The following is a 27,005-nucleotide window of genomic DNA, read 5'->3' as shown; positions in this document are numbered from 1 at the left end:
GGTGGCTGGAGTCCTGTATGCCTCATATATCTGAGTATCTTTACCATTTGCCAAATTAGAGAAATTCTCTTGGATTATTTCTGTGAATAGCTTTTGTAGTCCATTTGTTTGTGTCCCCACTTCTTCTCTTGTGTTCTTAATTCTTAAGTTATAGATTCTCTTATCATCTTCTAGTTTTTGTATTGTTGCTGTTTGTTTTTTTATTTTTAAGAAGTTTTTCACTTCATGCTCCCATATTACAAATCTGCCCTCCAGTTCAGATAATCTGTCCTTAGTTTCTTTCAATCTGTTATGCCAGTTTTTGATAGAGTTTTTAGTTTCCTGGTAATCTCTTTGAACCTGCTTCATGTATTCTATGTTTTCTCTATCTTCTCCATCAAACAATTCTCCCCTCTTTTTCTGTCTTCCATTCCACCATCTGTTTTTTCTTGGACGGTGCTTAGCATTTCTCTAACTATTCTGCTTATGTCTTGCTTCAGGTCATTAATAACTTCATTCCTGAACTCACCTATGAGGCTCTGGAGATAGCACTTTATATCTATTGGTGCCGTGTCTGCTATTGTGTGTTTCTCAGGATTGGGGGCCGAGGACCCTTTCTTGTTGCTCCCTCTTCCCATATTCTTTGTTCCTTATGTTTAAGCATGTATAGGAGGCCCAGCTTCCTTCCCTGTCAGCCACAGTCTGTTTGAATTGCCGGCTAGGTGTTCCCGCCCACCACAGCGGCACCAGGGAGACAACAGTCCTGGGCAGCTTCTGCTGGGCCCGCCCCTCCAGGTCAACCTACCAAAGGCTTCACCGGTAGGGTGCACCTCCAGGCACTGGGACCTGAGTTGGGCTAGCCTATTGGGTCTCAGCCAGCAGCGTCTCACAGGCCAGGCACTCCCCACCAATCCTGCTTGAGAGGGGGATATATGACTGAAGTCACTGCAGCTTCTCCTTCAGGGAAGTCTGCCCCGTCCGAGTATGTCCTCCACTGAAGCCTCCTTCTCTATGGAAGGGTCCTGTTTCACTCATTCACTACAGGTTGATGCAGGGCACCTGGCCAGTCACGCTCCCAACTCCTTTCAATGCTTCTCTCTCTCCGAGCTTTCGCACCTCTCTCCCTGCTGTGCCGACCAGGACGCAACAGCGGCTGCAGGTAATTCAAATCACAGTTTCCAGTGGCTCGGTCCGGCTTCTGTATTGAGACCTTATCTGTGCCTGCTGTATCACCAGGATCGCATTTCCAGGTGGTTTCTCTTAATTTAGTTCATTCCTGGGTCAGCAAAGAATATCCCCCCTTGCCTGGGACTTCCTGCCCGGCAACCATTCCTAGATTTCAAGTGTGGTTTCTCAAAGAGCCTACAAGGCTGCTGCTATCTATCCACCATGTTCTTCCAATTCTCCCAATTTGGTCATTTTTCAAAGCATAAGTGTATCAAGGACACACATCATAAGTGTACAGTTCAGTGAATTTCCACATATATCAATACCCGTGTAAAGACGTGTGTTAGTCAGCTTTCTATCACTGGGACAAAATACCCAATATATGCAATTTGGAGGAGGAAAGGTTTATTTCGGCTCCTGGTTTTAAAGGTTTCAGTCTATGGTCAGCCTACTGTAAGGCAGAAACATCATGTGGAAGGGTGTGGGGGAGGAACACTGTTCACCTCCTGGGAAGTGTGGCACACAGCGAGAGCAGGAAGAGCATTTTATTGGAATTTTAAGGCTGTGAAGTTAGTCAATTTGTAGATTTATGCTCAGAAAAAAAAATTCATCCTAATATTTAAGACTTTCCTGCCCCATAGGGCATTAATAAGTCTTATATGTTATCTATCAACCTTATATAATATTTTTGAGCTATCGATAAATGCCCAGTCCCTTAAAATGCTCACTGAATCAGATTTTCAATTGGCAGTTTGTTCATTATTAGTTGAATTACATTTTGAAACTTACTCATTTTTTGTGAGAATTAAGTTTTCAACTTCTAAAAATCGTACTTTGATATGTCTGAATATACTCTAACATATAAAACCACTGTTACCCAAATGAGAATAAGAAATGACCTCTCATTACACGACTCGCAGTCTTCTTGAATATAACTGTAATATAGACTGCCCCTTCCCCCAGGGGTCAGTTATCATGATGAGCTTCTATAGTAAGCTCTTACAAAAACACCTCCCTGAGTTATGAGTTTTAAAGCCAGTGATTTCTTATGAGTAAAATAATAGCATGATTCAGTAACTTAGTTTCCTCTGGGCAGAACTTGCCAGCAGTGAGGTTAATAGATTTTGTTTGAGTTTTTGTTGGGTTATGAATCTACCATTACATCTTTAGATCCATTCAAACTAGAGGCCACCTCTACTTGTATAATGTGACTCCACCTTCTAAGGATAGCTTAAATGTAAGCTTTTACATAAAAGCTATTCACATATATTTTAAGTCAGAATCATTCTATCCCAGATCATTACCCACTCATACTATGCACAGATGCTACCTGGGCATGTTTGGATGTACCCTGGACTTAGCATAGGGTGTTGTGGGTTCGAGAAACAGCCTATGTGTTGGCTCTGCCAGAGGTAAGAATGGATCTCCAGTCCTCAACCAGAACCCTGGCAGACAACGTGGTCACTGAGCACATGTGACCACACACTCGGTCCATCATCCACAAAGGGAGTTCAGCCTGTGACCCTTGTGTTATGGTTGATACAATGTCAACTTGAGAGATTTAGAGATTTAACTAAGAGACTCAGTAGGGAGCCAGGGTCCTTACTTTGTAAATATCCCAGTCTGTGCAAAAAGAGGGCACAGAGGTAATGTGAGTGCTACACCTGCCCTGGAAGGGGTGGTGGTGGTTTGTGTACATTATAAGTGAGGAGAAGACCTTAGTTCTTTCCTATTATTTTCTGACTGGTTTTGCTGGCTGTTGCCTTTAAGTATTGCTCTCCGGTGCCATGCTACCCTGCTTGGAGCCAGCCGATTATGGACTGAAACCTCCACAGAATGTGAGCTAAATAAACCTTTCCTTGCTTCATTTTGGGTATTGGGCATTCTGAGAAAACTAGAGAAAAGTAATCAAGACACCTTGTTGGCAAAGTCTCCCTGAGTGTAGTGGAAGAATAAGTTTTGAAGTTAGAAATAATTTGCAATCCTGGCCCTTCTGGTTACTAATGAGATTGAATTCCCTGGGTGCACTGAAGTTTGTTTCTGTAGTGACTGGGATGTAGCAGGTTTTTCAGACATATTCATTATCTGCTTGTGAAACATCTCCCAATCCCTTTGGCTACAGTTGTGCAAACCCGAGTGCATCCAAAATCAAAGGAAACAGGTGGGATACTAATGACCCTACTTTATGAATTTGATGAGGAATAAAGTGAACATGAACCAGAGCTGTCACTAACTCCTCCACAGTTTGCATTTCCCTTTGTCTCATCATTTCTTCCCCCATTCTTCCAGAGAGTCTGGAGTCACTGAGGCCACAAAGAGCCCTGAGAGGTCCTCACGGATGATTAGGCAGCTTCCCAGCCCATCTCCCCTGTCTCTCTGTGCTGCCCCACTCTGGTGACACCTTCCTCACAGAAATGATCACTGCATCTCTGTGTGCTAGGCCTTCTCTTCCTTCCTCTGTCACTGGAATACTCTAACCTCTCACCCCACGACTTCTCACGTTTACATTTTCCAAGATGATTTCATCATCCAGTTCTATTTCACCCCTGTGTTAATCAGCTTTCTGTCACTGTAGCCAAATAGTTGAGAAAAACAACTTAAAGGGTATATTTACTTTGGCTTCCAATGTCAGGAGTTCTGTTCATGGTCAGCTGAGTCCACTGCTGTGGACCTGAGTGAGGACAGAACACCATGGTGGAAAGGTGTGGCAGAGCAAGGATACTCACTTCATGGAAGCAAGGAGAGAGAGGGAAAAAACCAGAGAAGAAAGAGTAGGAACCAGATACAGTTCTGTGGTCATATTCCACGAATCACTTCCTTCACCAGTTACAGGCAAATGCTATGCCACTGGCATTTTGTGGACTTGAGCATCTTTGGATTTTGGTACCCATGGAAATCCTAGAACCAATCTCCCACATATGTCCCAGGACAGTTAAACAGTCAACAGGTGCCACAGTTCACCCTGTGAATCCACACAGTGGGAAATGTTTCTGAGAGTTTTCATGGCATCTAAACTAAGTCCTACGCTCACCATATAAATGCCCATCTTACCTTCAGCAAACTGTCCCAGGGAGGGCTACTGGATGACTAACCAGTTAGTTTTTATCGTGTCAAAAAAAAAAAGTCCTTAGAATAGGAGGCCTGACATTTCAGTATATATTGTTTAAAATGTTTCTAGTTAGAGTCACCAAAACAAATATGCTTGTCAAAAGCTTTCTTCTCATATTGTCATGGTTTATGTCGGTGACCCCCAGGCCTCATGCATTTGCATTATGCATGTGTGATTGGTTCATTGCCTAGAGCTTGGGTTGATGGTGTCAATGCTACACCCACCTAGGGGTGGAGTCAGCATACAATGTAATGGCAAACAATGTAATGGCAAGAAGAAGGTGTGTCTGTCTCTCTTTTGCAGATTTCTGCCTTGCTGTTTGCAGCCACCATGAACTGTGGCCCTGTGTGCCATCCTGCGTTGGAGTCAACTAACTATGGACTGAAACCTCCAAAAGCTGTAAGAAATAAACCTTTCCTTTCTCAACTTTGGGAATCAGGTATTTTGTCTCAGAAATGAGTAAAAAGTAACTAAGACACATATGAAGGATAAAATGGCACTAAATTTCTTCCTAAAACATAAAATACTTTGGAATTAAGAGCTTTAATATCCCAAAGGTGACATTTCAACAGCATGACACCCTTGCCTTGATGTTGGAGGAGGAAATTTGGGATTAATAAGCCCATGGCAACACAAGGTCCTTCTCAACAGTCCCTTGGGAACACCCTAACCTCTCCCGCAGAGTGATCCTTGATATCTTCATGAGTGTGTTCAGAGTAGTGACCTTCTGGAGAAGATAAGGTGGGTGTGTGGATTAGGAGGAGGATTTGCAGAGCAGGGAAGCTTTCACTAGATCTGAGATAACTACACACAAGGAGGCAGAAAGCAGGTCTGGTTTCTTTTTTCCTTGGAAATTACCTCAAGGGTGGAAATCTATCGCCTGCCATGTGGTATGTTAAACCAAGTTTCCCCACAAATCTCTTCTACTCTATTGTCTACTTCCAACCATTAGCCTCGCTTTCCAAACTCCCCTTGATTCATCCTCCCTTGTCACAACTGTAGTGCTACCTGTCCTTCACACACAGTAGTAAAGTTAGTGTAAAGAGTTGCTGGTATTAAAGGCCACCATGTCTACACTTTCAACTATTTACCTGACTAGCAGTATCAGGCTATTAAAAATGTGTTTTAAGGCTGGGGTGTGAGATAGCTCAGTGGTTCAGCCCCTGCCTGGCGTGTGTAAAACCCTAGACTTAACCCCCAGTGAGGCAGGAGATTAGGGCACGGCAGGGTGACTGGGAGACCGGATGTAATCTGTCAGTTACAAAGAACTGAAACAAAGGTTGAGAACAGGATGTGACCTGTCAATCATGGCCAGGATGTAAGGGCAGAGCAATTTCATACAGATCACGTCTAACCAGTCAACACTGACTTTCCTATGACTGCAGTCCTGCTGCTCTGCTGCCCCCTGTTGCTGCAGTAGCCTGTCCCACCTCTCTTCTTGCTCTGCCCTTTTCTTCATTCTTCCCCTTTCTTCCTTTAAATAAAAGTTACCTTTACCTGTTCATTGGATTTGCTGGCCAATTCTTTGGCTGGGATAGAAAGGACTTGGAATCCCCAGATATGGCACCATATTGCAACATCAATAATGCAAGAAAAACAAAGATTTAACTCTGATAGAAGAACACTACAGTTACTTCAAAGTCCTAATCTACATTAAACTGAGTTTTAGACTATAAACAATTTTTTAAAAACTGCCAATTCATTTCTCCATCTGTTAAGTTCTACAACTCTATCACAAAAGAAAAAACAATGAACTGAAGTTCTTCCAGTTATTTCTGAAATCATTTATATTTATAGATTCTGTCATAGTAAGAGCTTTCTTATAAAAGTATGAATGTCTCCAAAGCTTGAGTTTACATCCCCGTGCCATTATCCAATGAATAAAAATTAAAATTATTTACTTAGGATTAAAATATCACTGCAGTACTACACAGAAATTAGGTTGTTCACTTTGGAACCTTTGGGGACCCGCGGGCTCCAGTGAGGGAAGAAGGTGTGTACTGAGAAACAATCCTGGAATTGTAACACAGACCCTGGCTTTGGAACAACCAGGGCTACAGCTTAGTTTGCAGCTAGGTCAAAATTCACCATGGGGCTCTGTCTCCGGCCAGGTTGCAAAATGGAACTCTTTCTGCATCTATGTTTACATGTTTATCTTTCTGAAGTGGCAACACAGGAATGTCTCCCTAAGAGAATAGAGCAACACTTCCATTGAAAGAGAAAGTGAAATATTGCCTTTGTCCTTCCATCTTAGAAGGAAAGGATGAATTCTCTCGAAAACACTGCGTGGTCTTCCTCGCATCATTTTAATGGGGCAGAGAAATGTCAAGAGATCTGTATCTGAAAACGGGCTGTGGTGTTTTGGGTATGAAAGCCACGGCCCTGAGTGGGCCATGAGCGAGCTCTGACCCAGACTAAGAGCTGCCTGGAAAGCTATTTTCAAAGTCTCTGGTGAGAGAGAGCAAGGCAGGAGTGGAATGTACCAAGGAAGAGGAAATGCTAAACCCAGCCTGATCAAACACTCTTCCAATCCAAAATGGAATGTAACTTGGTTTTACACAACCCGAGAGGCTCATTGAGTTAGATAAATTGCTTACCATGTCCAGAGTCAACTAAGGGGAGGATTTATAAGTCATAAGACAAGGTACTTTCAAAGATCATTAATGCCTCTTATTTCATACAAAACAGCTTGAGAAATTAGTTTCCACTTCTAGTGTGCATGGTTATATCTGTAACGGTGCATCAGGGGAAGAGTTCTTACACCCTGTGACCTCGTTCGTGCCCTCCCTTGCTCTGTGAGGATGCATCCTAAAACCCAAAGACTTGACTTTTCCACATGGACACAGGGAGAGTGATAATGAAAAAAAAAATCACAAGTAAGATTTTTTGTGATAGAAATCTACACCAACAGCTCTGTAGATCGATTTTCTTTACTGCAAAAAAAAAAAAAATCATACTAACAGCTTAGATTCTGTGTGGCAGACCATGCTGGTGCACTGCTTTTCAGAGGTCTACAGGAAGTTCTCAATACAGGTAGTGCTCACACAAAGATGCGCACAGAGAAGTTGAAGACAGGAGACACTCCCTCTCCAGAGGTTTCATCAAGCTTCTAGAAAAAGTCCACTTTGACAGTTGACACATGAAATTTTACTTCTGACATTTGCCTAAGCTGACTGAACCTCAAAAAAAGAATTGTAATGTTCACCTAAAAATATTGCTGCTTAGAATATGTAACACCAGTTTTTAAAAATATATCATTTTCTGTTAATTGGTTCTAAATACCCTGTAATAATGTCATTCTCTTGAATGGTTTTATAGTGTCTTGATATGTTTGGTGCTACAGTATATGAAGTTATACTCAAAGATTTCAAGGAAAGAGACACTATGGCAACTATTTTTATGTCAGGATATCTTGTGGTGAAACACTATTTTGCATAAATGGTTATGTTTTGACCTGCACTGTTCTGTTGTTATGCCCTCTTTTATCTCAATCCCCTTTTTTAAAATTATTTACTTTTTTCTCTTTATCTTTTTAATTAAGGGAAAAATAAAAAATAGCAAGATACATTATAGTAACCTACTTTGATTTCCTATTAACTTATTTGAAATCCTGTATTGCCCTCATCATCTTGTTTTGACTGACTTTCCTCTATTCTGCTTTGCTTGATAGTATGAAGTTCGAAAGTATAGGCCTAACTGTGAAGACAATAAGAATCATTATGACGCCCATTCCGGTTGACTATTATTTTCTTTTAAAGTCCTGTAATGTCTCCAATGCTTTGGTTTTATTCTTTACTGTTTAGTTCAATTTTATTATAACTGGCAATTCTTCTTAAAATAGCAAGAGGCAGGGGCTGGGGATTTAGCTCAGCGGCATAAGCACCTGCCTTGCAAGCAGGCGGTCGTGAGTTCGATCCTTGGTACCGATAAAAATGAAAAAGACAAAAAAAAAAAAATAAAATAAAATAAAATAAAAAAAAATAGCAAGAGGCAGTATGGTAACCATTGTTGATCACCTTGTATTTTGTTTTTACATTATCTATTATATCCATGCTTTTGATTTGACTGACTCTGTTCTGATATGTCGCATTTGGTTTTACTCTCTTCAAAAACAGTAGTAAGAACTGTGAGAGTAATAAAACCCAAAATGTGTAATTGTCTTTGTACAAAAGAAAAGAAAAGAAAGTGCTCTAAAGGTTATAACTGCATATATGTTTAAGTGTATAAGATAGATAACCATATTACTGAGTGTTTTTTGGATCATTGAACAAAACTGTTTGCACTCTCACTGTTTGAAAGTCCATTTTATATGCTTCAATTTTGTAACTTGAACAACTATTTCTAAGATGAGAATATATAATCTATTAACTAGTGATTTCTTACTGTTTATTTTTTAAATTTTGTATTACTTGTACCCTTTTTGTTTTTTTTTCTTTTTCTCCTTAAATAAAAAAAATCATTTGATTTATTTCACGACAGCTCATAATAACTTATACCTGACACTATTCTTCCTATTACTGTGAATTCCTTTTACTGTCCTAAATCGTGACCAAGGGAGACAAAATTGGAAATTAAAGTAAACAAAAATAAATCTCAGAAGCGTTTGCTGCTAACATTTTTATCAGTATGCCTTCAGACTTATTAAAAAATCAAGAGTGTGTGTCTACCAGCAATCATGTGATGGAGCAAGGATGAACTACACTCCTGCATGACATAGGAACGCTCCAAATTAAAGAGGTGCTCACAGCCACCTCCAACATCCACCAGAAAACCTTCCTAAAGTACCTGTATTTTGTTAAACTGAGTGAAAAGTCACAGTGGAATGCATAGACTATATTTTGATAAAAGATATATCACAGTACAGGAAAAAAGAAATTAAAGTAAGGACAATTATATAGCAAGTTAGAAAATAAAATCCATATCAAGCAACTGCGGGCAGATCTGCTCTGAAACACGACCTCAAAGCACTGGGAAATGTGTGTCAACATTTCCCTTCATTTTCTGTGGTACACAGCAAACTACACAAGCACACTGACTTCCAACAGCCCTTAACTTACTTAAGGTCTGGAGGGTAAGAGAATATCTGAACTGCATCCTTGCGTCACAGAAATATCATCATCTGAAATGTGTCTCATCATGTCTGCTCAAAGTACAAATTCTGCTCATCTGTGACATCCAAGTCAGAGGCGGATGAATCTTCTGGGTGTGATCCTCTAAGTCTACATCCTGGAAAGCAAATCCCTCCTCTCTGTGATCTGAAAACCCAACAGCAGCTCATGGGTCTTCAACCTTCCCAACATACAAAGGCATCAGATCAAAACCAAAGGTATCCCGTTCAATGAGGAGACCTCTAAAGGGGCCCTTAGCCTGCGGCAGTAATGAAGTCCAGCAGGGACAAACAGAGATTGCTAACTAAGCTTCGGATGACGGGAATATTCTTCTGGCCCAGGGCCCCCCTGAACTCATCGCCCCACTGCCAGAGCCATCTGCACTTCCAGTGGAAAGAAACCCTTAAACTGATCAGCTTAGTCGCTGTCTGTAAGGTTGTAGAAGTCCAATAACCTCTCTTCCTTCTGTTTTTTCTCTGTTCCTTGTAGTCCAAGCTGACCATGTCTCAGATGTCTCAGTATTCCCCAAGGAATATTGCCCATTAAAAAAAGCCACAGGCCAGGTGTGGGCAGCCATGGGTGGGGTGTTGGGGGTACAACAAGACCCCCACCAAGACCCCGCCTTTTACCATGAGTCAGTGCCATTTGCAGACTGCAGCATCCAGAGAACCCACTTCTGGGCATATATACAAAATGATATCTGAATCTTGAAGAGCTCTCTGTACCCCAATTTTTATGCTGGATGAAATAAGAAAATGTGATATGTATGTGTGTGTATGTCTAACATTCCATATATACTATAAGCCTATTTGGTATATATGGAATATTACCTAGTCTTAGAATGAAAGAAACTTCATGAATTTGCAAAAATGTATATCACCCTGGAGAAAATTATGCTAAGTAAAAGAAGCCATGCTCATAAACAAAACCACTATATGATTTTACCTATATGTAGAATCTAAGAAATGCAGCTCATAGAAACACAGAATAGAACAGTGGTTATCAAGGTCTAAGGTGGGCAATGGGGGGGGAAACAGATTTCTTCAGGGTGCAAACTTTTAATTACAAAATCAAGTTCTGGAGACTTCTCATGCAGCATGCCGACTATCGCTAATATTAAGACATACATATTCAAAATTTTGAAATTCGCTAAGACAGTACCTTAAAGTGTGCTCGCAATAATGACAAAAAAAGGAATTACATCAGATGTGAGGGTATGGATACTTTAGCATGCACACACTCATCAAAATATGTGGTTGACCTTAAATATAAAAACAATTTCTATTTGTGAGTTATACATAAATTAAGCCAAGGAAAAGGTGTAGGCAGTGAAACAATTAAAATGCACAGAGGGATATTTATATGCAGGCATCTCAGAGTGGAGATGGAGGAGGAAGACAAAGAGGAGGCTTCCTGATGCCATTGCCTGGGTCTTGTGTCACCTTTAGAGACCTGGAGGAGGCTCTGTCACTGTGGAGACAGTTGGATGTAGGAGTCTCTGATGCTTAGAGATTTGGCTGTAGCTGAAACCAAACTTGAGACTGGCAGAGTTTTGATCAAGAGGCCAAAGCAGGAAAATAAAGCTAAGATTTCTAAAACCAGTCCTCTAACACAACATCTCTGTATTTGAAAGAATACAAAGATAAAACCCTAGCTGTGAGTAGCTGGCCCCTGGGTTTTGAGAAACATCCTGCAGAAGGATCATGGTCCCACAACACTGCAGTATCAAGGTTGGTGTCTTCCACATTTGGCCTGATCTCTACCCTGAAATAATATCCTTTTCTCCTTGGGAGATAAGCATGGCTTTCCCTTCACTATCTGTCATGGTATGTTACTCACCTGGTCACACTTTAGTAGAGGTGAAAGGCATATGGCTGGTTGGGACATGTCTTGGGAGAACAGAGAGATAAATCAACTCTTGGAGCTCAACCATTGCACCCACACACAGTCCTTGAGGTAATAGCTCCCAGGGAACTGATATGAGCAAAACAAGCCTGTGAGCCTGAGTTCATCTTGCTTCTTTCAGTATCAGCCTTAGGACAAGGGGGAAATCAACGCATCCATTTTCCACATAGCAGAAGCCACCATGGGGGAAAGAATCCAAAGAAAATGTGCAGCTCCACGGAGATCACTGCTGTCCGTGCACACAGCAAGGTCAATGAAGAAGCCACTCTGACACTCTCATTTCACTGTGAGGAAGAAGACCTTTGTGTGGTGGCTCCAGACCTCTTGGACATGCAACAGGTGTGGCCTGCTGGGTGACAGCTTCTTTCTAGACTCATTATGACCTGGACAAAACACTGCCTTCTATGACCTAATTGACTAAGAATCATTAACAACTGTGGGGGAAGGGCAGGACCAAGCAGGAGACCAGAGTCCAGGGGATGGGCAGCAGAAGTGACTTTCATCTGAAGAACTTGCCGTGGGGAGAAACCAAACGTGACTGTGAGTTTGGGCTTCACTTACTCGTGGCTCTTGTTGGACTCAAGAGTAAAAGCTCAGAACTTGCTAAATTTGGGTGCCTACTTGAAAACCGAAGGGAAATATGGGATGAGATGTTGGAGGACGCACTGGGTATGAGAACCAGTCAAATTCTGCTGGTATTTCAAGCCTCCCAGTGGCAGAAATGGTCTCAGAAGAGGGTAAATTTAAAACGAGAAAAGGGAGGAAAAATAAGAGGACACGGTGGAGGAGCCAGGTGAAGAGCATGCGTGTTGGAAGAGAAGGGAAAAGGAGACCTCTATTGCTGCGTGTAACAGAGTCGACCAAAGGCTTTGACCAATCATATGATTTCCAATGACTCTAGACAAATTAGACTAATTGGCAAAAAGAATTGGGATTGTTTTTCATCGTCTCTAAGGGTTCTCTTAACTTTCAAATATTTTGACTTGGCCTTGGTAACTTTTCCTGTTTTGACTTTATGGCCCCATTTAATTTTTAGAACATTTTCTAAATCTCAAAAAATGCTAACCACTGAGGGATGTTAACATTGAGCAATGAGAAAATAAAGCTAGAATTCTATCTTACTCTTATAAATCTTTTATTACACAAAGACAATCATGTCTCGATTCTAATTATGTTGTAACTAACCTGAGTTATAAAGAATTTTGATTGAGAAGATCTACGTCCATGTAATTACAATTCAGTAATTATAATTCAGTTCCATAATATATCCTGGGATCACATCGCAGATTTATTTTTATTGTATGTATTACTCTTTATCCTGCCTTATTTGAGAAACAGACTTGGACTACCTTTTTTTCCATTTGCTAAGTTTCCAGAATGCCATTAATCAGTACACATTCATGTTCCCAGGTGCTGTCGACAGACTCATTCAAGGAAACCCTAATCCTCTAAGTAAAGTGTTTGGTATTAAGTAACTAAGATTAGATGAGGTCATAAAGGGGAAGCCAGAATTAGTATCCTTATAAGAGAACCAGGGGCTCGTATTGCAACCAGAAAGAGAGCCTCAAGAATCCTACTAGAACCTTAACCTTGGACTTTCCTGCCTCCAGAACTATGAAAAAAAATGAATTTACATTGTTTAATCCACCTGTGATTCTTTATTATGGTAGCCTAAACAGGCTAATATATCTGGGAGTAAGATGTTAATGTTCCAATCCCACTCACCACACAGTTGCAGGGTGTTTTTGTCTTGAATAATTGTCTTTATTTTGTAGACTGGTACTGTTTTATCCAATAAGTTATAAGTGCATTAGCACATGTTTATCGAGCGAGCATGCATTATGTGTCAGACTCTTTTCTAGGTATAAAAAATAAAGAAGTAAGCTAAACCCACACAAGACCTGTCTCAAGGCACACAGAAAGAACAATTGAGAAAATAGAAATAGTGATTTCATTAAGATCAAGATGTCTACAGAAATAAAACTCCAACTCAGTGTCTTCTTTAAGTTTCTCCTAATCTTCCCTTCACAGCTGGAGAAGGTTTCCACAAATAGTAGCTCAAATTTTACTTTCAATGAACTTAATGACCAAAATCACACTTCTTTGTATTTTTTCCTTTCTTATACCATCAGTCAAATTCCAATGTATGCCAAGTATAATTTTTAAGACATATTCTTTAGAAGGCAAAAGTGTATATTTTTGTTCTCCCTGAGGAGTTGGCGTACCTGCCTACTTTAGGTAATTATAAGCATATATCTGTCATCATGCCTGTTTGTTGATTACCGTAGATCTTCAAGCTGGGTTTTACAGTCATTTTGAGCAAGCATATTCACTCTCTGTAGTGCTCATGGTTTCCTTTTCCTCATTCTTTCTTTGACTAATATTCTGTTTGTGCTTTAAATTGCACTGACCCTATTTATTTATGTCCCTGTGTTCAAGCAGCTTCATTTAGAATTCTAGAACCAGTCGTGGAATCCCTGCATGACTCACTGGTGGTAAAAGTAAAGTATTTTCCAACATAAGGGATATTGCAAGTATCATATATGCAAACTTTACACACTCGTGTATGAGATCTTTACTTGCCTGTCCATCCATGGTGGACACAGGGTGGACAGACCAGCAGAGCTTCTGCCTCTGAGTTGGTGGGTGAAGACACCATTGCTCCTGCCTGCATGAAGTGGACAGGAATCTGAATAAGAGCATCCAAGGAGGTGGCTGCTCAGGGCAAACTTCCCAGTTTCCTGAATTTCAGAACAGTGGAGTAACCTCTGTGTGTCTTCTGGGAATATTATCCCCAAATCCAGCTCAATGGTGAGCTATGTGGTAGGTGGCAGGATGCCGGGCTGGGGGAGATGACTATGAAAAACAGCAGAGTTCAACCATGCCCTTGGAGACAGAACTCTGCTTCAGAGCTGAAGAGAGAACACCCGTGCTTTTTCTCACAGAACCCAGACAAGCATCACCGCAGGGGTAACATTCCTAAAACTTGTGCGAGCTGTACAATCTTGGCTCATGTAGGATGCCTTGGGGTGAATATATTTCCAGGACTGCAAAGCCAGGCTTCAGCTTCTTTCCATGCAGAAACCCTAGAGGGGAACAGAGAGGGAACAATCCTTTCTCCTTTAGAATTGGCCCTTTCTCTTTTCATAATGCAGCCATTTCTGCTCCCAAATGGAAGAAATGCCCGGCTAGGAGGAATCCATGAGAGTTCCCCAGTTAAAGTAACCTGTAAAGAGGAAGGATAATATATGTCCCCTTGAATTATAATAAAGGTGGGGATGAAAAGCCAACCGGGGCATTGTCTGGCAGATAATGGCTACAGAGCAATAATCCAGTAGCCACTTCCTCCTCCAAGTCAAATGTATGTGCAGAAGACAGCACGGATTTCTTCTAGGCTTGCGCATCCACCTTATGGAATCTGGGGAGCATCTGAGAGTGGCAGAAGTTGAGGAAAGCACAGACCCCACACACACACACTCACTTCACTGTCACTTCTCCTTTGGACCAATAATCATCACTCAATTGATCGCCTTCACTGCACACCCAGACCCAGCTGCAAGCACATCTCAAAATAAAAGCCATCTCTTAACATCCAATGGGGAGGCTGAAGAGGGGAGCGACTCCTTAGCTCTTGCAACTCTTCCCCCACTCCTTGAGGACCTGGGAACGTGGGTGGGGTGTCACTTGCAGAAGCCTACATTTCATAATATGCCTGAAGGGGAGGAGAAATTAGCAGAAATATTAAGATCCTTCATGTGGTTTCAGGCTTGACTTTTTGTACTTGGATTTGCTCATCCAGTTTAGGTAGGGTAACCCATTATAAACATCGGGGAGAAGGGCTGACATAATTAAAATTGGGAAACAGTTTCCACTATAAGCTTTAATTTGAAGACACTTGAATTTTATAAATAACCCCTCTTCAGCTGAAATTTTCCATCTTTGGTTTTGACCCAGTAGTAGGCTGTTTGTAAATCTTGAGGATATCCGACTGCTTAGGGATCTAAATATATACCCTTTTAAATTAATTTTTAAATACTCTTATCAATATATTCTAATACACTTGAATTTCCCCAACTCAAAATTACAAATTTAGAAAAAGAATGTTAGTGAAAATTTTTAGAAATGAAATATTAGTAATACGTATTTTCTCTCAGCTCAAAAAATTTAGACAACTGAATTCCAATTAATAGTTACCCTTTGGTGACAAAAATGTTCACATGGAGGTTATCAAAAATCTCTAAATAAAAGAAAAAATCAATTCCATGCTACCAACTTCTTTCCTTGATCAAGCAGAGAATAAATCTGTCCCTCTGAAGTACAGTGGATTCCTGACTTAGGAAGTCGGTTTGTTCAGGAGTGTTGGTTATAACTCAAGTTGGTTCTAAATCAGGATGATTTTCCATATGAAATAATGGAAATATCCATAATGTGCTCCAAATCCCCCAAAGCACCCCTTAACTAACCTTTTCATAATAAAAAGGGCTGTATAAAGTGCATAATTTACCAGAAACATCAATAATTTCCCTAGTATATTCACTAAAAAGTTGTAAAATGTGCCGAGTTTACCAGAAACAACAGTTTCCCACTGTCTGCAGCATTCAGAGTGAATCTCTGGCTTGCAGGAAGGGAGGATGGACTGGAGGGTGGCTGTTATTTGGAGGGAGAGCCCCCTGCCATGAGAACATCAGGAATCGGGCTCCCTGCTGCCCCTTTTCTCCTTGGGAGAGTCTGCAGTCATGAGGACCTGCCCAGGAAAGGATGTCACTGTACACCTTCAGATCTGGGAGCTCTTCGGGAACAGTTCCTTGGTATGTAGCTTTTTCCAGTCAGCTATAACCTGCTGGCCCGTCAGTTGCAGTAGAGGAGTTGTACTGGGCAGGAGAAACTCGACTAAGACCCCTGAGAATTCTTCAGCCAAGTCTTCCAAATCTGGTGGGTGAGCAGGAGGACTGTCCATGACAAAGAAAGCTATGGGCAGTCCTCTAGATGCTTCACAACAGGAGAACAGAAAGCCTCCCTGATTCACTCAAGAAAAAGTACTCATGTTACCCAGGCTTTTGTGTTAGCTCCCTACATGGCCCGAAGTCTATTCCTTATGACTTTGTGTTTTCTGAACATTCTGGGAGTCTCCAAGTGATAAACCAAGACAGGCTTTATCTTGGGGTCACCGCTCACATTTGCTCATAGAGTATTTTCCTCCCTCCTGAATAATCTGTTTTCTTCTAGGCATTTTCCAGAAAAGGACAGTTTCAGCACATTTGAAAACTTGAGAGCAAACATCATTTCTCTCTGCCACTGTTTCAAAGTGGTGTATGTAATTTTCGGTGGCCCTTTTATTAGTACTGGCCTTGTTAGACTCTGAACCCCAGTTCTCACTTTAAAATCATGAAACCTCCCCTTACTGGCATGAAATGTTCCACCACTACCACTCACTGGTGGATTAGCCTTTGAGAGACATGCATTTCCAGCCCTAGCTTTTTCAGACCCAGCTGGGCTATCACCTACCATCTAATCCACACTGATAACAGCCTTTCTCCCTGGTCTAACACTGTGGATGGTGACTTACTAGTTTGAGTAACACCTCCAGCAACACTAGCTTCCTTAATCAAATCTCCAGGCTGCAGCTCAGTGGCACAGTGGATTACGATGTGCTGCACGGATTAGTGAGATCAGTCACACGAATGACACTCTCCAACTTATCCACAACTTGCTCCTTTTTGATTGTGATGGCTTTTTTACCATCCTTTCCCTCCCTAGCTCCTTAGTTTCTAGCTGTTAGGGACCATTTTGACAGTAGTCCTCGTAGTGATTTTATAAAGCACCAACTGAAATTGCATCGACACACTTGAGCATCTGGGCTCAGGCTCAGACATACAGACACTGGCAGACACTTTTCTGGCATCAAGTCAACTGCACATGTGGTTGGCATTCAGGTCATCAGTTAAACCTAAAACTTCAGTCATGACACAAGGTGCTCATATGTGAGGCTGGTTGTAACTTAAAAGTCCATTGTATTTGCTGTTGATTTTTAAAAGAGAGGAGAAGGGAGAGGAGGGGAGGAGAGAGGAGGAGGAGGAAGAGGTGAGGAGAAGGAAGGAGAGGGGCGAGGGGGAGAGGGAAGGAGGGGAGGAGAGGAGAGGGGAGGAGGAGAAGGGGGAAAAGGAGGGGAGGGGAGGATAGGGAAAGGCAGAAGTGGAGAGGGGAGGGCAGAGGAGGAGAGGGGAGAAGAAGGCAAAACAGGACAGGATAGGACAGGACAGAGAAAGATCTGTCCTTTCTCCCTGTTTCCTTCCATCAATGCAAATTCCAGGAGAACTGGTGATACAAACCTGTTTTAAAATGACATCAAATCTTTCAGCTCCATGGATGAAAACCTTGTATTCTGTCACCCTATCTTAACAGTAAGAAAAGACAGAAGAGTAGAACATATTGCACACCAGTGACTTTTTTTGGACCAACAATAAACCAAGAGTCCAGCCTAAATTTCTTTGCAAAGCCTGGAGAAATGGGGGATCCAGGGAGTTGGCCTACAGCTTGTTGCCAAGGCCTGGAGCAGCAGTGACCACGGTGTGTTGGAAGGGAGGTCATGGTAGTGCCGGGCTAAGCATGCTCAGCAGGAGAAAGACTGGGCTGCTGGAGGCTGCAGCTGCAGGCCCCCAGGCCTTTGAGATGTTACCTCCAGGCACCCCGTGAGGTTCTTAGGTATGGATTGTGCTTCCAGGTCCTGCTAGAGAAGATTTTCAGCAAATGTTGTAAAATGATCCTGAAATGTTCTTCGTCACAGCTGGCTCTCCAAAGTAAAAAACAGAATCCAAATAAACACCTTGAGAGCATCCCCCCAGGTAGAGGCAAGTACGCTCTCCATCCAGCCTTTCCTAGACTTTCTCCTTCACCTAAGAGGGAAAAGCAATGTGAAACTCACAGCTCAGAGAGTGGGAAGCACCAGGAGACTAAGGCTTGGTCAGACTATCAACTCTTGCTGCTCCCAGCAGCACCCAGCACCACAGCCCTGGGTACAGCCTAGAGGGCTATAGGGGCCCCTGACTATGCACAAGAGGCTCTGGGAGGGGTCACAGTCAAAAGAGAAACATGCAAGACAGAGAGCAGTTAGAGCCCTGACATCCACAGCTAACACCCACTAAATAAGCCCAACACCAAGGCAATCAACAAACCTTCACTCCATCCGCTTGTGTAGTTGTTTCCATGAGAAGTACAGGTCCACCACTCAGCGAAAAGCACTCAGCGAAAGCAGTGCAAGGCGTGCCAAAAAGGTGAGTGTGTAAAGAGAACCAAGAATGAGAACAAGATCCAGAGAAATCAAAGCCTCTAGCTAGAAAGACAGCACACAAGGAACGGTGAATGACGCACTGGGCTTGGTGGCACACATCTGTAACTAGCACTCTGGGAGGCTGAGGCAGGAACATTGCAAGTTTGAGCCCAAAATTTTAAAAATGCAAAAGGGCTGGGGATGCAACTCGGTGTAAAGTTCCTAGCTCCAGCTACCTCAAGAAAAAATAAAAATAGAAAGATGGATAATCCAACCATAAAGGTGAAAAGTCAGAGGAAGCAAAATGAACTATGTAAAATAATGTCTAAAATATGCCCATCAAAATGCCTGTGATGATTTCACCAGTAGAGTAGATACAGTAGGAAAAAATCAATGATTTAATGATATATCAAGGGACAGTTAACAAACTGTAATATAAAATTTTTTTTAAAAAATAAAGCACAGAGATACACCAAAAAAAATGTAAGGGATAATTTCAAGATGTGCACAGTAGAAGCAGCTGGGGTAGTGCCAGGCCAGAAAAGAGAAATTGCAATTAAGGTTCCATGACTCGGAAGGTATCACACCTACATGTATGCAAAGGAAAAAAAAAAACTACTTTCACCAAAATATCAAATTCAAACTATAGAAAACTGAAGACAAAGAGAAAATCTTGCAAGAAGTCAGAGAAAAGACTATGGACCTTAGCAATGGAAGAACAAGGATAAGAATTATTAGGGCAGAGGGAGGTGGCTTAGAGGTAAAGCGTTTACGCAGCATGCGTGAGGCTCTGGGTTCGATCCCTGGCTCTCCAGGCAAGGGGTAAAAGGGGAGGAAAATTTTACATTTTTTGCCAAAATCTATGCAAACAAGAGAGTAAAACATTAAAGGGCTGACAGAAAAATGCTCATCCTAGAATTTGATCTCTAAATGTCCTAGAGTTGAAAAAATTCCATTGTACATAATGACTTCCTCCCAAAAATTAAATAAGGAAATGAGAGAAAAATTCTACACTGGAGCGGGGCGTGGTGGCTCACGCCTGTAATCCCAGCACTAGGGAGGCTGAGATAGGAGGAGTGTTGTAAGTTCAAGACCAGCCTGGGCTACAAAATGAGCTGAAGGCCAACCTGAACTGCATAGAGAGACCCTGTATCAAAAAAAAATTCTACCCTGAAGAAACCATACATCCCCCTGACATGAAGAAAATGAGACTGTATATCTGGGGTCTTCTTGCTGATCACCTGCCATGCTGTCTCATCAGAGGAATTATTACACAAAAGCCAATGGATGACCTTTTATAAAGTGACTGACACCTGCTTCTTAGAATTATCAAATTATCCAGAATAAGGAAATGTTGAAAAGCTGTCACAAGCAACAGGAAACAAGTCAATAAAATATGGAACAGATGGGGCTGGAGATTTAGCTCAGCGGCATAAGCACCTGCCTTGCAAGCAGGCAGTCGTAAGTTCGATCCCCGGTACCGATAAAAAAAGAAAAAGAAAAAAAAAAATGAAACAGAGAAAACACATTAAGAACTGGGATTGTCTGAAAACAGTAAAGATTTCAGTGCATAGCAATGTGTCCTGTTGACTTATTCACTGCAGCAAGTACACCACGGTGATGCAAGATGGGAATCACAGGCAAGGCTGGGTGTAGGTTAGGGGAAAGCGTTGTGCTGCCTTGGTGACTGTTCTATAAATCTAAAATTAAATTTATTTTAAAATTTTCTCCAGAGGCAATAGCATGCTCTAGAGATAAACACCCTGTACACCTGGCAATAGGAAAATGAAGACAGGAGACTTCAACATCAGCCACTTCTGAAAAAGCCGCATCAAGGGCTTCATGAAACTTTGAGGGGACATCTAAACACAAGCTGTAACAGCCACTCACATCTCTGGGTGGTAATTCTGAGCGTCCAGTTGTAAGTCTGAGAGGTTGTTAACCAAATAGGTCATTAAACGAGGGATATCTGACTGTGGATAGCTACTGTGGAATCCCCCTCAAGTGGATGGTGCCACCTGCTTTACATTTTGCTTGTGCCTGTAACATTTATTTAATTATGCACAAGACTGGGAATATGACCATGCAAATATAAGGTAGGTGCCTTTTTCATTAAATACCTGACAGTATTCTGCCTCCAGTATTTTCAGTGGGATATTCTTTTCCTAATTTTTAAAAAGTCTAAACATAAAGGGATTGAGGATATAGCTCAGTACCACAGCGCCTGCCTGGTAAGCACAATGTCCTGAGTGTAATTTCTGGTACCAAAATGTTGGGAACCATTGAAGCTCGAAATTGACCACACGTACAAAGCTGGAGCATGACCATCCCAGGAACAAAGAGCAAGCCACGTGGAGAAGCTGATTTGCATTACAAATGGCCTTGCTTACAGGAATTTAAAATTTCAGATATACTGTTTTACGGCATTGTTACAAGTCTTAAAATTTGCTTTTGTGCTAAGATTATTTATATAAACTTAAGATGTTCTATTATACTAATTAAGTTTTTAAATATTAATTTATGAAGTCTTTTAACAGACAAAAATGTATGGGCCTGCATTGTCAGACAGGGTAACTTCTAGCCACGTGTAGTTATATACTCAATATTACTGAGCATTTAAAATAGGAATTCTTATGTTGCACATGTTGACTCTACACAGTTTTTATTTGCCAATTAAAAGTAAAAAGTAAATTTAATAAGTAAAAGTAATTTTAATAATATAGCTTAGCTCAAAATACAAAGGATATCAATATACACCAAATCAATGTACAATATGCTCCTTCGATCATATAAACTCTTTGATATATTATTTATTTTACATTTATAGTCCATTTTTACTTATGCCAGCCACATTGCAGATACAAATCGAGTGGTTTTGATGAAGTCACTTATTTAATACTTTGTAGCATTGGGCAAATTTTTTTATTATCATTGTTTAGAGTCAGGATAATTACAGTTTCATCCTGTCCCCTACCATCTTTTTACTAGTTTTTCTTTGCCTAACTGTACTACTGCCAATAAACTGGCTCTCTGGTAGATGCTGCATATAAATGGCAAACGGAAAAAGGAAGAGATTTGGACAGTGAAGACACACTCTCAAATTTACACAGCTCAGAATTGGAGTTCAGCCTAGCTGTAAACTGATGCTTTTTCTGTTTTTCCTGACTCTTTTTTTAAATGTCTCCAAGTTCTATATCCACTGAGGTGAACTCTTAGGTGAACTTCAAACACAACTGTTCAATTACAAATTGCCAACAGTAGCATTAGAGAAGCAAAGATCTCAAAGAGAACAACATGAACAATGAAAATCACAGGTCCCAGTCGAATGGCCAGCACTTCTTACTACACTGGAATTTTTTTCAACCAAATCCTTGGAAAAGTCACGAAGATTGACATAAAGAAATACAGTCTTTCCCTAAAAATACTAAACTATACGCAACACTTACGCCCATTCCACTTTAATACTGTTCAGAGCTGCGTGATGTGCACGGGAAGATTTCTGCACCCCAACTATGGAAAATCTATACACTTAAAACAATAACAACCTTCTGGATTTCGCATGCTCACCGTCTTTTTTCCAAGCTTACTCCTCTCCCCCTCAACAGCTCTCTGATGCTAACAGAAGTTAAAGTTCCAAAACAAGTTTCTAAATATTCCAAAGTGCACTTAGTATACCTGAAATATGCCTGACCAGTATTAGTGAAACATTATTAGTTCCGTGTCATTTTATCTTTTAAGATAAATGTGATGCTTTCAATATATAAGCATTAATATCTGTGTAATATTTTCACATGAATTGATAAATACAGTAAGAAAGAAAAATTCCTTTCCACACCAAAAACCTGGCTATTATTGAGAAACTGAGAACACTTGATGCAGAAGACTTCTTCAACAGTGTTTATTATGAAAATCGTGCTAGACTCTGAAGCTCCTTATTCAGGACCAGGCGACATAGATATCATTCCTTGCTCCTCCTGCTAAGCACAGCTGTGAATCTGAAGATGATACGTAGAGACAGCAGGAGTATTTGTACAGGAGCTAAGAAGGCAAACCAGTGCGGGCTGTTAGAGCTAAAGGTATCACACAAAGAGAGAAGACCGTGGCCCAGAGCTGAGGGGCCCCAAATTCCACCTGAGCCACAGAAAGCAGCAGAGTTCTTGCACCCACTCTCCAAGTGGAACAGAGGCCCCTCTGAATTTTCATGCAGCCCAGCTTCACTGCCAATGGACCTGTGGAAAACCTGGCATAAATAAGTGACTAGAACGCACACCATTCTTTTCTCCTGGGCTAAAGATACCTCTGTACCTTCCTAGGATGCAGAAAAAACAGGTTGAACATGCAAAAGAGAACCAGCTACAGCCAGCAACTAGGACCTCTTTACTGCCCGGAGACATAAAGACAAAAGGGACATGGCCACAGTCCAGGCTAGGAAGTTTATTGGACCTGGAGACCCTGGGGGTGGGGTAGATGAGAAAAATTACCATCACATTAAATGCCTTGAATTTTTTCTTTCACCAGGACTGGGGATTGAACCTGGGCACTTTGCATTGAGCAACATCCGCAGAACTCCCACTTTTTTGTTTGCTTGTTTCTGAGACAGGGTCTCACTAAGTTGCATGCGTTTAACTCAGACTTGTGATTCTCCCTCCCCAGGTTTAGTAAGTGCTAGGCCCTCTACCATCACGCCTGGCTCAGAAGCCTATTTAACCCTACAAGGTGAAATTTTTCTGCTCCTTCCCGGTGTAGGCAGACAAAACTCAAGAGAGATACTCAGCCACAGAAACTGGATGTAGAAGACAGTTTCTTTGTCCATGCAGCCTGGGCTGCTGCTTCCCCACAGAAAGACTCTGGAGCATGCAAAGTGACAGGAGTAGGTGGGCCCCACCAAACTCTTCCCCACAGAGTGACACGAAGGGGCCAGGCCAGCCTGGGGAACTGCTTTCACCTCTCAGGCTCTGCACCACCAGAGAAGCCAAGAAGATCAGAATAACACTGGAAAGGCTCTGCAAATACACTACAGTGGACATACAGCCCACATGAGGAAGTCATAACCCAAGTACTAAATCTAAACATGAGGGTATCCTGCTAATAGAAAGGAAAAAATCTAAGATCTATAGACGTCTATCATAATAGATAAAATCCCCAAATTACTTACAGCATTAAAAACAAAATCACAATTTGAAAGAGAAAGAACATCGCCTGACACCAAAATTGTAGTACATTAGCTGTTACAATGACCTCTGACGGGGTTTTTTAAATCAGTTAAAACAGTAAAATGTGTAATTTGGGGAAGTATTTGAATTTTTCTCTGCTTCCTATCTATCTCTCGTCTATTTTGTTCTTTTGTCTATATGACTTGCATTTTAAAATGACAAGCAAGGTATATGATGGACAACTTTAAGCTCATAAATTCTACCCCTTAGGAAGTATGGGCCAACTTCTCAAAACCACAAATTCACCAGTGACGAAACAATAATCTGAAAACACCTATTACCATCAAGTTAGAAATGTAAAATATCTTCCAAAAGAAATGCCAGTGCCCAGAAATTTGCCCTGTGGAAAAAGTTAAAATATTCAAAGACAACCAATAGCAATTTTACTCAGACTCTTGCAGGAAGCAGAAGATTCGGAACACTTTTGCAAATTTATTATAAGGCCAACACCACTTTCCTACCAGCATGGCACAGAATTAGTACAGGATGACTTTTCTCATGAATTCAGGCACAAAAACACTATAAAATATTACTAAACAGGACCTGTCAGTATCCAACGAAGTTATATACCATAACCAAGTAAGGTTTATTTCAGGTATGTACGGCTAGTTTAGCATTCGAAAGTTGACCCAACTAATTCATCAAATAATCAGCTGAAAAAAAATCACATACAAGAGTATCAGTTGCTACAGGGAACTGAATTAAATAGAAATATTATAGGCAGTCAGATAAGGCTGGGCGCTCGAAGGAGCCAGTGCAGAAGACCAGATACCTTGTAACTGAGGGGGAGACAGACACCTCCACTGTGGGCCAGGCCTCAAGACAAAAGATAAATCAAATGGACCCACATACTTCCTAGGGGTAAGCATCAGGAGTTGATATTCTAACTAGGTCTCTGACACCCTGAGGAAGCCAGGAGCCACCATCCCAACCCCCTACAGGAAGAGTCACTGCTCTGTATGAATGCCCGCTTGTTACGGGACTCGCTTCCCCATTTGTCCCTGATTTCATCAATTTTACCTGAACAATTAATCTTACTGGTTGGCCATAGTTCTGTCCCACCTCGTGCCCACCCTGCGAGTTTCCTTGTTTTCCCCACCTTAGACCAACCTCACTCTGTGGTTTTACTCTATGGAAGTCCCTAGAAAAGACAGAGTCCTTGGCAACCCACTTGGGACTCTGTCTCTCTCAGAAGTTTTCTTCCTGAAATTCATTCTTTGATTTTAGAGAAGACGATCTCATACTAGACATCTAGTAGGCTGGCAGTTTCATTCCCATATATCATTAGCAACTGGTGCAAAACAAGTATTTATAAACATCACCCATTCGTGATTTTTAAAAATATGTTATTAAGGTAGAAATGAAGAATTGCCATAGCTTGATAGGGAACACCTACAAAATCCTATACCTGAGGACACTGTGAATGACAGAAGACCGAAGGGCATAGAGCTGAAGGTTCTTCCTGTACCAGAGCAGGAAAGAAAACAAAAGCAATACAGACAAGAAGGTTATCTTTGGCATGCATATGACAGGAATATCCATTTGGAAATCCTCCAGAAATTTACAAGCACACACATGCACACACAAACACCCACACTTTGAGGAGAGCTGGAGATGGAGCCAAGGCCTCCCATATGCAAGGTAAGCCCTCTGTCACTGAGCTATGCCATCCTTGGAGTAATGGGGCAGGGACTCACAGGGACGGATGGGGACAGCCTGCAAGGAAGTAAAGAGCTCTGTGCACTCTGCCGCTTGCAGGTAGCCTGACGCAAAACACTTCAGAACGTGTCCCTGTGCCACTGTAAGTGCAGATGGTGACTCCAGACAGTGGGCTGCTTTGGTCCCTGTGAGGAGAGGATGGGAACCTGGAGCAGGAGGAAAAAGAGCTGCTAAGCACGTGACACTTTTTCTCCAGGACTCAATAAGGAAAAGAGCAGCCAAGCCTCACTTGGAGACATGAGTTGGTTTCCTGACATACCAGGGTAGTTTAAAACATGGTCCCAGAGCCACATTGAACTCAGAATAGGGAGCAGGCCTGAGCGTGGGAGAACTTCAAGGAAGGAAAGGGCAATGCTCTTTAAATCCAGGGAAGGAAGGAACTCAGGAAGAAAGAACAGAGCCCAGAATTCTCTTTCCTGGCTTTGCTCTGGGTTCTTTCCTGCCACTTCTCCCACCAGCAGCTCAGTTCCCCTTTCTGACACTGTCACAAGCAAGGAAAGGGCACTTCAGTCTGTTGTTCCAAAAACAAAATGTAAAAACAGACCAACAAAAGACTCCTGGCATTACTGAGTGAATTCAGGAAGGTCACAGGGCACAGGGTCTCCGATCCCAGTTCTAGCTCCTGGCAATGAACCTGCGGGAATGGAAATTTACCCAAAGGGCAGAGTCCTGTGTGACTTCACCTACACGACATCCTAAGTCGATCACACCTTAGAGATGAAACTGGTTAGGAGCCACGAGGTGTGGAGGTCACAGAGCAGGAAGGGGGTGTGGGTATAAAAGGACAGAACCAATCTCAGGGTATTAGAACTATTCAGATGGCTACCACTCTGGTGACACGAGCCTGCGTAGGTGACAAACTCTGTGGAGCTGTTAGGGTACACAGAATGAGAACACGCAGAGGAGGTCTTAAGACGGTGGATCGGATCACTGTCATTATCTTGGCTCTTAGTTTTGCAAAACACTGTCACTTAGGAACACAGGGCACTCTGGAATAGGCCTGTCTGTATTAGTTCCTAAAACGGCATGCAAATCTTTAATTGCCCCAGTTGAAAAGATCATTATTTTATACACCCATTATTTTATACACCTTTATCATAATTTTTGAATCCAGAAATCTTAAAACACAAAAGATTTTCAGAATTTGTTCCATGTTAACACCTGACATGACTTGAACCCATCTGCCTGCAAAATCTGAACTGTGGGAACCATATAGTGTTTCTCTATCCAAGGTACAATGCGTTAAAAAAAAAAAAACACTGTGAAATTTATTGTTGTGAAGCAGTAAAGACATACTGCCATGTGTCCCTCTCAAATACTTCCTGAGGAGGTAGACAGAATGATGAGCCAAGCATGTTTGAAATGAAAGGGGTTAATTACAATTTAACTATAAGAATTCCTTAAATGTTCATTGTACATTTCGATCACATCTCCTATGTTGCTACTGTATAAATCTTACAAACTTCTGAAAATTATGATTCTAAAGCTTCACTTGTCTCAGATGTTTCACCAAGAGGCTATAGATGGACCACTAATTT

The sequence above is a fragment of the Cavia porcellus genome, unplaced genomic scaffold, assembly GCF_034190915.1.
Source record: "Cavia porcellus strain 051 isolate PalLab524CR breed Dunkin Hartley unplaced genomic scaffold, mCavPor4.1 scaffold_23, whole genome shotgun sequence".
Classification (NCBI taxonomy): Eukaryota; Metazoa; Chordata; class Mammalia; order Rodentia; family Caviidae; genus Cavia; species Cavia porcellus.
Note: the sequence above shows the minus strand (reverse complement) of the source record.